Source organism: Parus major, chromosome 13, assembly GCF_001522545.3.
Source record: "Parus major isolate Abel chromosome 13, Parus_major1.1, whole genome shotgun sequence".
Taxonomy (NCBI): domain Eukaryota; kingdom Metazoa; phylum Chordata; class Aves; order Passeriformes; family Paridae; genus Parus; species Parus major.
The window spans coordinates 10,375,515-10,385,780 of record NC_031782.1 but is presented as its reverse complement, the minus strand read 5'-3'; the positions used below and the strand labels follow the sequence as shown (position 1 = coordinate 10,385,780).

The following is a 10,266-nucleotide window of genomic DNA, read 5'->3' as shown; positions in this document are numbered from 1 at the left end:
CAGTTTTCTCTAAGATATTATGCCTTTGGCTTAGTTTTAAAATATACTGCTGTTTTCTAAAGTACTTTCTTTTGCTGATATCTGTTTTGCATTTCCTGTCATGTAAGTTTTTATGTACCTTCCAGTGCTTAAAGTCAGTTTACATCTTGGAAACAGAGACATGAAAGTGACAAGATTCCACTGAGAACCTCTGGAGCTTGGAGATAGTTTTGACAATTTCTTCTGACAGGGCCACTCTCCAAGCCCTCCTTGCCATCATTCTCTAGGTCTTCCAAGTGCTTCTCCAGGTGCTTCTAAAACACCCAGCATGTCCTTGAAAATTAGGTTCTATCTCTGAATAAAGCAATGCTGCAAGCTGGGTCTGCACAGTGACTGAAGGAGCTCATTTGGAAGTCCATCCAGTTATTATTTACTTAAATTATCACCAGATCTGAAGGAATTAGCTTAGATTGATATTCCCAGCAGGCTTAGGTGCATGTGAGTGCAGAGAATGATGAAATAATTTGAAAACTGTTGGAGTGCTTGTGTCTGCCTGGCTTTGTGCCTTGGAAAGTTTTTCCCTGCTCTGGTGGGATCTCTGCCTAGCCCTTGCTTCACCTTGGCTTCTTCCCGTCACCAGTGGAGCAGGGCACATAAACAGTGGAGTGAAAAAGCCCTCTGCTCATTTTTTCGCTCATTTTTTCAAAGGAGGTAAAGCTCATTACAGAATTAGTTAATTGGTGAAGGGTCCTCCTTGTTGCCTTTCCTGCTGGCATATCCTGTGGTGGCTGGGAGCTCATGGTGACTTGAGAATTTGGCATCACGAGGCTGCCCTGCCTGTCCTGGCCATCACGAGGTCAGCACTGTCAGTGTGCACTTGGCTTCCTCCCAGCCTGTGGCATTGGTTCCTCCCTGTGGGATGGCCTGGGTTGTCTGGGGATAGCTCCAGTTTTTGCCTCACTGAGTGGCCCTTGGAACAGTCATATTCTTGGTTCCACTCCCTGCATTTCATCTCCTTTAAATTAGAAATCTTTTTGAGGAGAGGTTGGAGCAAGTGAATCATGTACATATAGATACACTCAAGCAGAAATGCTTCACACTTGGGTTTCACTGGCAAGTGTTGTAAGGTGTTTCTACAAACCCTTGCATTCTGTTTCTTCCTTCTCCTACTGCAGATGAGATCATGAGGCATGAGGATGTACCAAGAGTATGGGGTGTACGTACCTGCTTGTGCACTCCTTTTATGAAACAATTCTAGCATTTGTTTTCAGGGGACTGAGGGTGTGTTTACATGTCTCATATTAGAAACCTTGCTGATTTGGGATGATCAGTTCATCTGGACTGATAGATTGTCCTTGTGTTTTCAAAGGGCTTTATCCCTTGCTCTGTGTATGCTCTGTGTATGCTACAAGTTAGTGTATGCTCATGGTGACAGCTTGGATGAATCCAAGCTTCTGTTTTGGAATAAACTGGACCAGTGTGACTTGGAGCCTGAAACTTGTGTTGTGATTTTGGTTGAATGCTGTAGGTGACCACTTTAGCAGTGTTTTTCATAAGTGGAAAGTAACGTACGTGGTGGTTTCATGCTCAGTGATTGTGTTCCCTCACAGTGCTACATCTGGAGCTGGATGTCTGCAGGATCACATGTTTGTGAGTAATGTTAGGAAAAATGCAAAGCTCAGTTGCAGCAGCAAATCCACAGTGTGGTGGTGCTGGGCTTCCAGAATCAGCCAAGAGCAGAATCTGTCTCTGAGGACTTGAAAAGTTTTGCATTTGTGGTGTTAGATGGAGAACCTTAATGTGTAAAATATCCGCTGGAGGAAAAAAGTTATACCCATTAAAAACAGGAAATAATTTTATTAATGAGTAATTGGTTTGCTAATGCACCAGCTGCTCCACCTTTACAGTGAGTAGTAGCAGAATTAATATATGGGAAATATTCAAATATGGGAAATATATTTGCACAAAATTCATGTGATTCTGTTGTGCCTAAAGAATGTGACTAAAACACTATATTCAATCATTAATTTCTAACAATACTTGCCCATATATGTTATGCTTCATAGACATGTGAGTGTTCATTATGTAGTGTTTGTGTTGAAAAGTATTTATTTATTTTTACAACAGTGCATGGTTAACTGTGTTGCTTAATGCTCAACTGAAGCTTTTACTTGAGTTGATTTGCACATTTGTGTATGCAATCTTTTTCTTCTCAGAAAATAAGATTTTTAGCTTCTGGAGATACTGTTGTTCAGAACACAAGATATTGCAGAGAAACTTGTTCAAACATGTGAATTGTGGCATGAAATACTCCATGAACTACATATAGAATATTAACAATACATGTATGTGAGATGCATTGGCAAGTAAAATGTGCTTGTAATAAAGTTTTTTGTCTTTTCTAATTTCATAGCTCTTATCAAGCATTTAAACCTTTGGACTTTAACAGTTTGGCTGTATGTAAAAACTTTTTATATTTAAAAGTCTTGTCTGATGCTTTTGTGTTGATAACCTGGGTATCTTCCAGCTCTTGTATATTAACTCTTTGGAACTCTGGCCTTGAAATAACCCATTTTTTTTACCAGTGGAGGATTCTGCAGTGCTGCCAGTGTCAGTAGCAACAATCCTGGCTGTAGGTTCCTCTTGCCTACCTGAACAGCCCAACAGTGCCCTGTGGTTAGCTGTACCTAAGTGTGGACCTGCAACAGCCCCTGCTCACAGCAGCGAGCTTCAGGCATGGGAGTGATCTGCCACACACCACTGATCCTGCTCTGTTCCTCCAGGATCTTTCCACAACACCCTCAGTAGTTACTTTGGTCTCAAATCAGTGAAGTCCATCACTGAAACAATCACATTTCCTTTACTCTGGGCACTGATCATGCCCTGCACATTCATGGTGTTTCATGCCCCTCCAGATCTGTGTCTTCCTCACTCTCTCAGCGCCTTCAAATGTTTTTTCCCTTGTTCCGGCTAAAATGTCAGCAAAACATAAAATCTGTAATAGTACCAGAAACCTTCTGCTCTTTCAGTTTGTGTGATACAGAGCTGGGAAGGAATGGGAGCCAAATTACAATTCTCATGTATTCGTTTTAGTTGATAAATGAAGAAACTTCAAATGGTGTTCAGCACTGACTTTAGATCCTGGCCTTGTGCCTGTTTAAGCCAGAGTAGTATCTTCACCCGAGTTTCTGTGTCATTTCCCACTCAAAGAGAGAGAAGGTAAATTGTTTGAGCACTGCCCAAAGGAACTGTTACTTTGCTATATGCCTTCTTATTTTATTTTAGCCTCAGGAGCTATGGAAATGGTGGCTCACACAGTGCAGTGCTTGGCCTTGCACTCCCCTCAGTAATTTCTAAACCTTTTGATTGATTTCTGTCATGTCTGGTGAAGAATGTGAGAGCAGAAGTTTGAGTGAGCTGAATTTCTCTAACTTCAGTGAAAATGCTATGGGTGCTTTTGGGTGCTTTTGGGTTTCTCCTGCCCATCAGTAGCTGTGAAGCTCTGAGCTGGCTGCAGTTTGTCCATTCCTGTTTCCAATGACTATATCCCTGGGGACAGCTGGAATATGGGCACTTTGGAGAAAGAGAAGTAGTCATGTGGTTCCATAATTTGCTCTGCATAGTTTGCAGGGAACAGCTCTAGTGTGACCTCAAGAAAGGCCAGTCCTGGACTACTGTGAATATCAGAGTATCAAAACCTCTGTTAGCTAAATTATTCTGCTTTCTGAAGAGTATTAAAGCACACACTTCATACACACGTTTCTCTTGTCTCGTGCATGTCCAAGGTTAAAATCAGGCCTCCAAAGCCTGTGTGCTCAGCACTTAGTTTGTCATGGTTGTGGGTAATTGTGGAAGACTGCAGTTTGGCAGAAGGAAGCACATCATGTGTGAGCACTTCAGTGGGAAATGAATGAGATTCTTGATGAGGATGTTTGCGCTCTCCCCGCACTGGCCCCATGAAGCCTTACCTAGAAAATGTTCTTGGCATTTGGAGAGTTGGCTGAATGGTTTGTTTGTTTACTCCTTTTCATGAAACTTAATAACAGAAATTTGTAGCGAAAAACTGTGTTAGTTCAGGTGTTAATGAAGTAATTAATGAAAGTTAACGTGTTAATGAAGGTAATGAAGAATGTGTACAGATGATAAGCTGTGTGTTTGGGTGTGCAGGGAACAGGCTGTGGAATTTGGTGGGAGCTTGTGCTCCTTCTCTGAAGTTTGTTCTAGTTGAATGACATTATCTGAACATCTGAGAGGCTGTTAAGGAAGAAGTCTGCCAGAATTTTCTTGTTCCTACAGCAAAAATAACAGTATTACTCCTTAAGACAGAGTTACAGAAATGCCCCAAATGTCAGGACAGTGAATTGGCTTACAGGGCTAACTGTGTTTCTATTTAAAGGCAGCCCAAACTCTGACATAGAACTTAAATAGTCAGACAGAAAAAAGTGGTTGGTTTTTTTCAGTACTTAAACATATTTCAGCTGCTGTGAGTTACTGGAAATTACTTGCTCAGTAGAAAAGAAAATTTTTCTACTGACAGCATGGAGAACTAAAAAGCTGTGAAAATCAGCATGATGGTTTCTTAACTGGCTGTATTTACTAGTCATACAAGAGATGCTAATCATGAACTGCTGACCTCTTTTTTTTCCTCCAAAAGAGACATAATGAAAAAGTGTAGAAGTTAAAAAAGAGAAATAAAAAATCAGAGCAACTTTAACTTCTTTTGAGACTATAACAGAATTTTATCTTTGTATAAAGAAATATTTATCAACCTTTTTTTCAGATAAGCAAAAATAATACTTTGTAATGACTAATTTATTTTACTTTCTTTAAATTTTAGTAGGTTTTTTTTCCATAGTATCTTTTCTGCAGTTATCAACAAGTGAATAACTTTGATTAGCCTGAGTATGTAGCTACTTTAAAATGTGTCATCAGATTTTCTTTTTCAATTGAAGATTGCTCAGAAACTGCTACGTAGCTTATATTTGTGTGTTGTGTAAGGATTTTTCTCACATTGGGGTCAGAAGATAAGACACCAGGTATTGTGGGGTTTTTTGTTTGTTTGGGATTTTGTTGGGTTTTTCCCCACCTGGGTTTAGTATATACTCATTTAAACACTGGCCTTTTCTATTAGTACTAATATTTTTCTATTAGTAGCTAGCAGGACAAATAAGCTGAATTGCACTCAAGAGGTGACATCAGTCTCTGCCAACACTGCAGAAAAAACGTAGTGTAAGATTCAGTAATGGCAGTTGTTCCCATCTGTATGGATAGAGAAGACAGAGGAGAAGAAAATATAGAGGGAAAGAGGAGTTTGACAAGAAATTGGGTTTTATATCAAAATTAAAATAGAGAGAAACTTAAAATAAGACAAATACCAATTGGCCCAGTTCTGTGAAGTCCATAGCATCCTCACTGGGGTTTGGAGGCTTTCAGTGCCAAAGCCTTGAGCTTTGCTGAAGGGTGTTCATGCTGGAAGAGATCACAAGAACAGGAAAGACCTCACATATATTTGTCTGTGTCAGAAAAAATACATATTTCTGTATATTTGAAAATACTCCTGGGGTCTTCATTTGCTGTCATGGCTCTGAGTGTGCAAGCACCTGTCTCAACTCACAGTAATCAGGATACCACAAGGCAGGAACCTGCCTGCCTTGCTCAGCTGCTGTCTGTGAGAGAAGGACTTTGGTGTTTCCCCCAGCAGCGACACAAGTAAATTAATTACCTGTGTGCACTGTGAAGACTCCGTTGTTTCTTAGATCAGAACCATGATGCTAATATTTTTGTGATTTTGTGGGCTAGTAGATGATGTATAAATATAAGCATTTTGGAGTTGCCTGTGTTCAGGTTACAAAGGTACATGTACAAGTGCAGTTGGAAGCAGTTGTATGATGCTACTGTGATTACATACGTACATTTTACAGGATATGATGGATTTGTGGGCATGGTAGTGTTTGGTCAAAAGTCAGACTTGATGATCTTAGATGACTTTTCCAACTTCTGTGATTCATTTTGTTTGGGATTTTTTGTTCCTTGTAATGTTCTCCCTCATTCTCACTGTTCCTGTTCAGTGCTCTGCTTTGGAACTTGTATTTACGTGCATGCACTCACATACAGAAGAAGAGAATTAAAGCCCATCTTGCTTTCCCTTCTATTCTTCTTCTCTCTTCTTAGTGATGTCCTATCTGAGGCCTGCAGTGCTGCCTTTCCTCTCTGAAGGGTTCCCCTGGGTGCTGTGCTGTCCCTTCCTCCTCCTGCCACAAGCAGTGGGGTACATCCTGTTTGGGGTTACTGTTGTGTCACATCAAGTGATGTGCAGGGAAGAGTAAAAGGAAACAAAAAGCAAAGGGAGCAAATAACTTTGCCAACAGCTCCTTTTAGAAAGACCACAAAAAAACAACCTAACAAAACAAACCAGTCCAAAATGTCCTGGTGGCAATGACAGCTATTGCTGGCCAGCACATGAGCCTTTTTTGCCTCTTGATGCAGTGGAATAAATAGCTTTGTGTGCTGCTGTGGCTGATTCACAGCAGGTTACCTGCCTCACTAGGCTTCTTTGGGTTCCACATTTTAAGGATGTTCATGTGAACAGACTGAAATCTGCTGGCAAGCTGTGATGGCTGGGAGTGCCTGGAATTATTTTCACATCAATTCCATTACTACCAGCAAAGAGGGGTTTATTGAACATACACTAAATATACATATAGATCTTGATTAAGTACAGCCTCTCCCAGTAAAACAACTTAGGTTTTATCAAGTGATTCTGTTGATTCTGTCAGGCAGAACTGGTTTGGACTTTGTGTTCCAGCTCAGTTCTGTGATAACGAAGGTGTGTGTTTGGAGTGAGTTTCAATCCCGATACCCAGGGATGTTGAGCTGAACCTGTGGTTTTCTTTATCAAAGACTTTAGCAGTAAGAAAAGCTTTGGGGCATGTAAGGGCTATGTTCAGCTGATGCTCAAAGCTGCCATATATCTGTCATGTGAGGTTCTCAGTAATACTGGACCAGTTCAGTCTTTCTGCTGTGAAAATCCCTCTAGATGGATAGTTGTGTTGAAGAGCTTGGGCAATGGCTAGTCTTACACTGTATTTTCCATTCCTACCATTCTTGGAAACCCAAAACTGTGAGCATGTAGTGAGACTTGGAAAACTGAAAGGGATGGCAGAAAGCCTCAGGGTACAGAGCTCCTTGTGACAGTGAGCAAAGCACAATCAAGCAAACCCAGTGGAGCACTTTGTTGAGCTTGGTTTAAAGGTTAGTGGGCCTTAGCTGACAGCTAAATGCATTTTTACATGTTCTTCTGCTTTGGGGAACCAAAGCATTTAGGATCTCACAGTTAAGGTAAATTTGCTTGAAGGTGCCAAGCTACTCCAATATTCTGATAGTCTGTATTTTTTTTTTCCAGTGTTAATGAAGTTGTGGCTTGTTCAAACATCTGATTTTTATTTGTCCTTATGAGTTACATAAAAGTGAAATCAACCAATGTCTTTAGTGTCTGTTCTATATAAATCTATCTGAAATAGTTTCAGGTTGCCTTTACATACTTAATTTGAAAAACAGTTTAGCAGCATGACTCTTTCCTTCGAGAATTAAGCAGTCTAGGCTCCTCACAGTAGTCTTGGGGCTCTTGCAATATCTGCACAAATCAAGATCTCATCCCTCTGCAAGTTAAGTAGGGGCCTGTTTGACTTGTAGAGCCAGTAAGGGAGGGATGTTCAGTGCATGGGTTGGAGCCAAGTTAGAAAAGTCTTCCCTCCTGAAAAGCAGCTGTAGGATAGATCCAGTCCATTTAGATATTCATTAGTGTTATGTGGTAGATCTATGAAATCATTCATAATTGTTTCTGGCTCAGAGCCTGGCAGTAGTCTTGAAATGCAGTGTACTTTAAGTTTAGGGGTTTTGGTAGTTCTCTAAAGGGATGGGTTAAAGTCTTTTGGGCTCATGGCAGCAGGTAACCACTCTGTGCGCAGAAAGATTGCAGAATTGGGCTACATCAGATATTTTAAGGTGTTGGATGATGCTTAGGTGGCAAGTGACCAACACTGGTGTCAGGCAGTTGTTGATTCATGGGGAGCATCAATCATTAGGACTTGTGGGATGTTGATATTAATGAGTGTCACGTACGGATAGGGCAGTCTGGGATTTCATTTCATAGGTATGAATTTGTTATACTTGCTTGTATAATAATCCTCTGTCTTTAGTTTGCAGTTGTTCCTGTGTAACTGAGATGGGATTTTGATTTCTAATGGCAAAAAGACTTATTCAGCACCGTGCTTAGGCATGTGCTGTAAGTAGTTTGACTGTTCCCAATGAACCCACTGATGTGCTTTTCACTAGGCATGTGTTTTAAATTAGTTGTAAAATCTACATGAATGAGGAGGGTGAGACTGCAAGCACACAACGTTTAAAATCAAAGGTTTAGGGGGTTGTATTCTTCAGGAAAAAAACTTTTGGCATTTAATGCATTTCAGTGACATACTGAGCTTAAATGTCACCTTCATTGGAAAAATGCTCATCATCTATTAATTTTATGTGACTGTCTTGATAAATGACCTGGTAACATAGCAAGCTAAAGTTCACTGTCGTCCTCTACAACCCCAGACTTTGGGCTGAGAGCAGCATCTTGGGATTATCCTTACATCAAACCTTGTTTGAACTGAGTACATATAAATAATTGTCCACCAGCGTTTCCTATTACAAACATACACAGTTTGTGAAGTTGGTTTATCATGTCCTGAAAATTTCTTTGATATTTTTAAAGCCTGTTGCTATGGGAACGAGACTCCATAACAGAAAAGCTTTTTGGTGCTAAGGAGGCCAAGAAATAAACTTAACAACAGGAATAAAGCCATGGAAAAATATCTTGTATTCTTTTTCCAAAAGCAGACAGACAAACCCCAGAAGAAAGCCTGATATCCTGAAGCAGCTTGGATCTGGATTACCAGTTGGAAGGGGATACTCTGCTCTCAGGGCTTCAGAGCCTGGCCAGGGGGCTCATCCTGTGGACACTTGCACTGGTTCTGGCTCTTACAGGAGAGAATAATCAGGGAATTCACAAGCATCTTTCTCTGAAATAATTCATGTGTCCTTTTTTACCTTTTTTTTTCAATATCAAAAGGTTGAAATGATGTGATGGATTGGTTTATGGGCAAGAAAACACAAGTTTTGCTTCTCAGAACTGGATGTCCCCTTTGTGCTTTGCTAATACAGAAACTGGCAGAACAGGCATTACTTTGACGTTGGGGCTTGCAGCCCTGTTTCCTTGTGTCTCATGACTGAGTGAATCAACACCTAATTAAACAGTCACATGAGGGACAGAGTAAAATGCTGTTCAGGCACTGATCCCTGTGAATCTTTGGAGAATAGCTAACCTCTGTCTTCCTCCTCTTCCGAGGAACCCCATACATCTGCAGCTCTGCATTTTTTTTTTAAATATTTTTGTTTCCTTCCCCAGGGAAAAGACTAGCATGTAGACCTCAGCTAAAGCAATGCTGCCTATGAAGATAAATGAGATCTGGGGTAGGGGGAAGGAAGACCAGGGAGTTCTCAACATAATCTTCAGGAATTGGAATGAATTGAGTTCATGCTGGGTATGATTTAGCTGAAAGCCTTGTGCATTTGACACTCCTAGAAATTAAACTCAGAATGTGAATGTTGAGCAAGGAAGTTGGGAGTGGTCTGTGGGCTTTCTTGGTATTTTTAATACCAGCTGTAATTTTACCACTTATAGCTTGTTATGAAGGTCCATAACAATTGCTTTCCATCTCTGAGTGACAAATACTTGTGTGGAGATTTATTAGGCTCTCAATTATCACTCAGTCACAAGTGCAGCCACCTTAATCAATTACAGGACCATGGCCTACAGCCAAGGAATGCTCCAAGCCCCATGCTGCCTTGCTGGCGTCGGATGACTTTCACCACCAAGACCATATTTTTTCCCCTTATAAAACTCACAAAACAAGTATTACACGATGTTTTAATCAGCATAAGCAGATGTCTCCCTGCACCCTGACACAGCAGAGGCTCCCGGGTCGCGCGCAGGTGCAGCGGGTGCCGGTGTCTGCAGCAGGAGGTTTTGTGGCTGTCATGTGCTGTCACTGGAGGTACCAGTGCTCTGGGTGCTCCATGGAGTGGCATTCCAGGCTGGAGGTATCCTGGCTGCCTGTTCCCAGGCCAGGGGGTTTCAAGGTGGAAAAAGCAGAGTTTGGGCAGATGCCCTTGCAGGGATGCACTATCTCCTGGCACCCTGGGCACAGCACCACCCACCCTGGTACAGCTCACAGGTTAAAA

The 10,266-nt window shown here is 41.2% G+C and overlaps 1 protein-coding gene across 2 annotated transcripts in view; it reads left to right on the top strand.

The window, feature by feature from the left end:
- Nucleotides 1-10,266, top strand: part of FNIP1 (folliculin interacting protein 1) — a 65,216-nt gene that overhangs the window by 5,470 nt on the left and 49,480 nt on the right. The window lies entirely within an intron of this gene.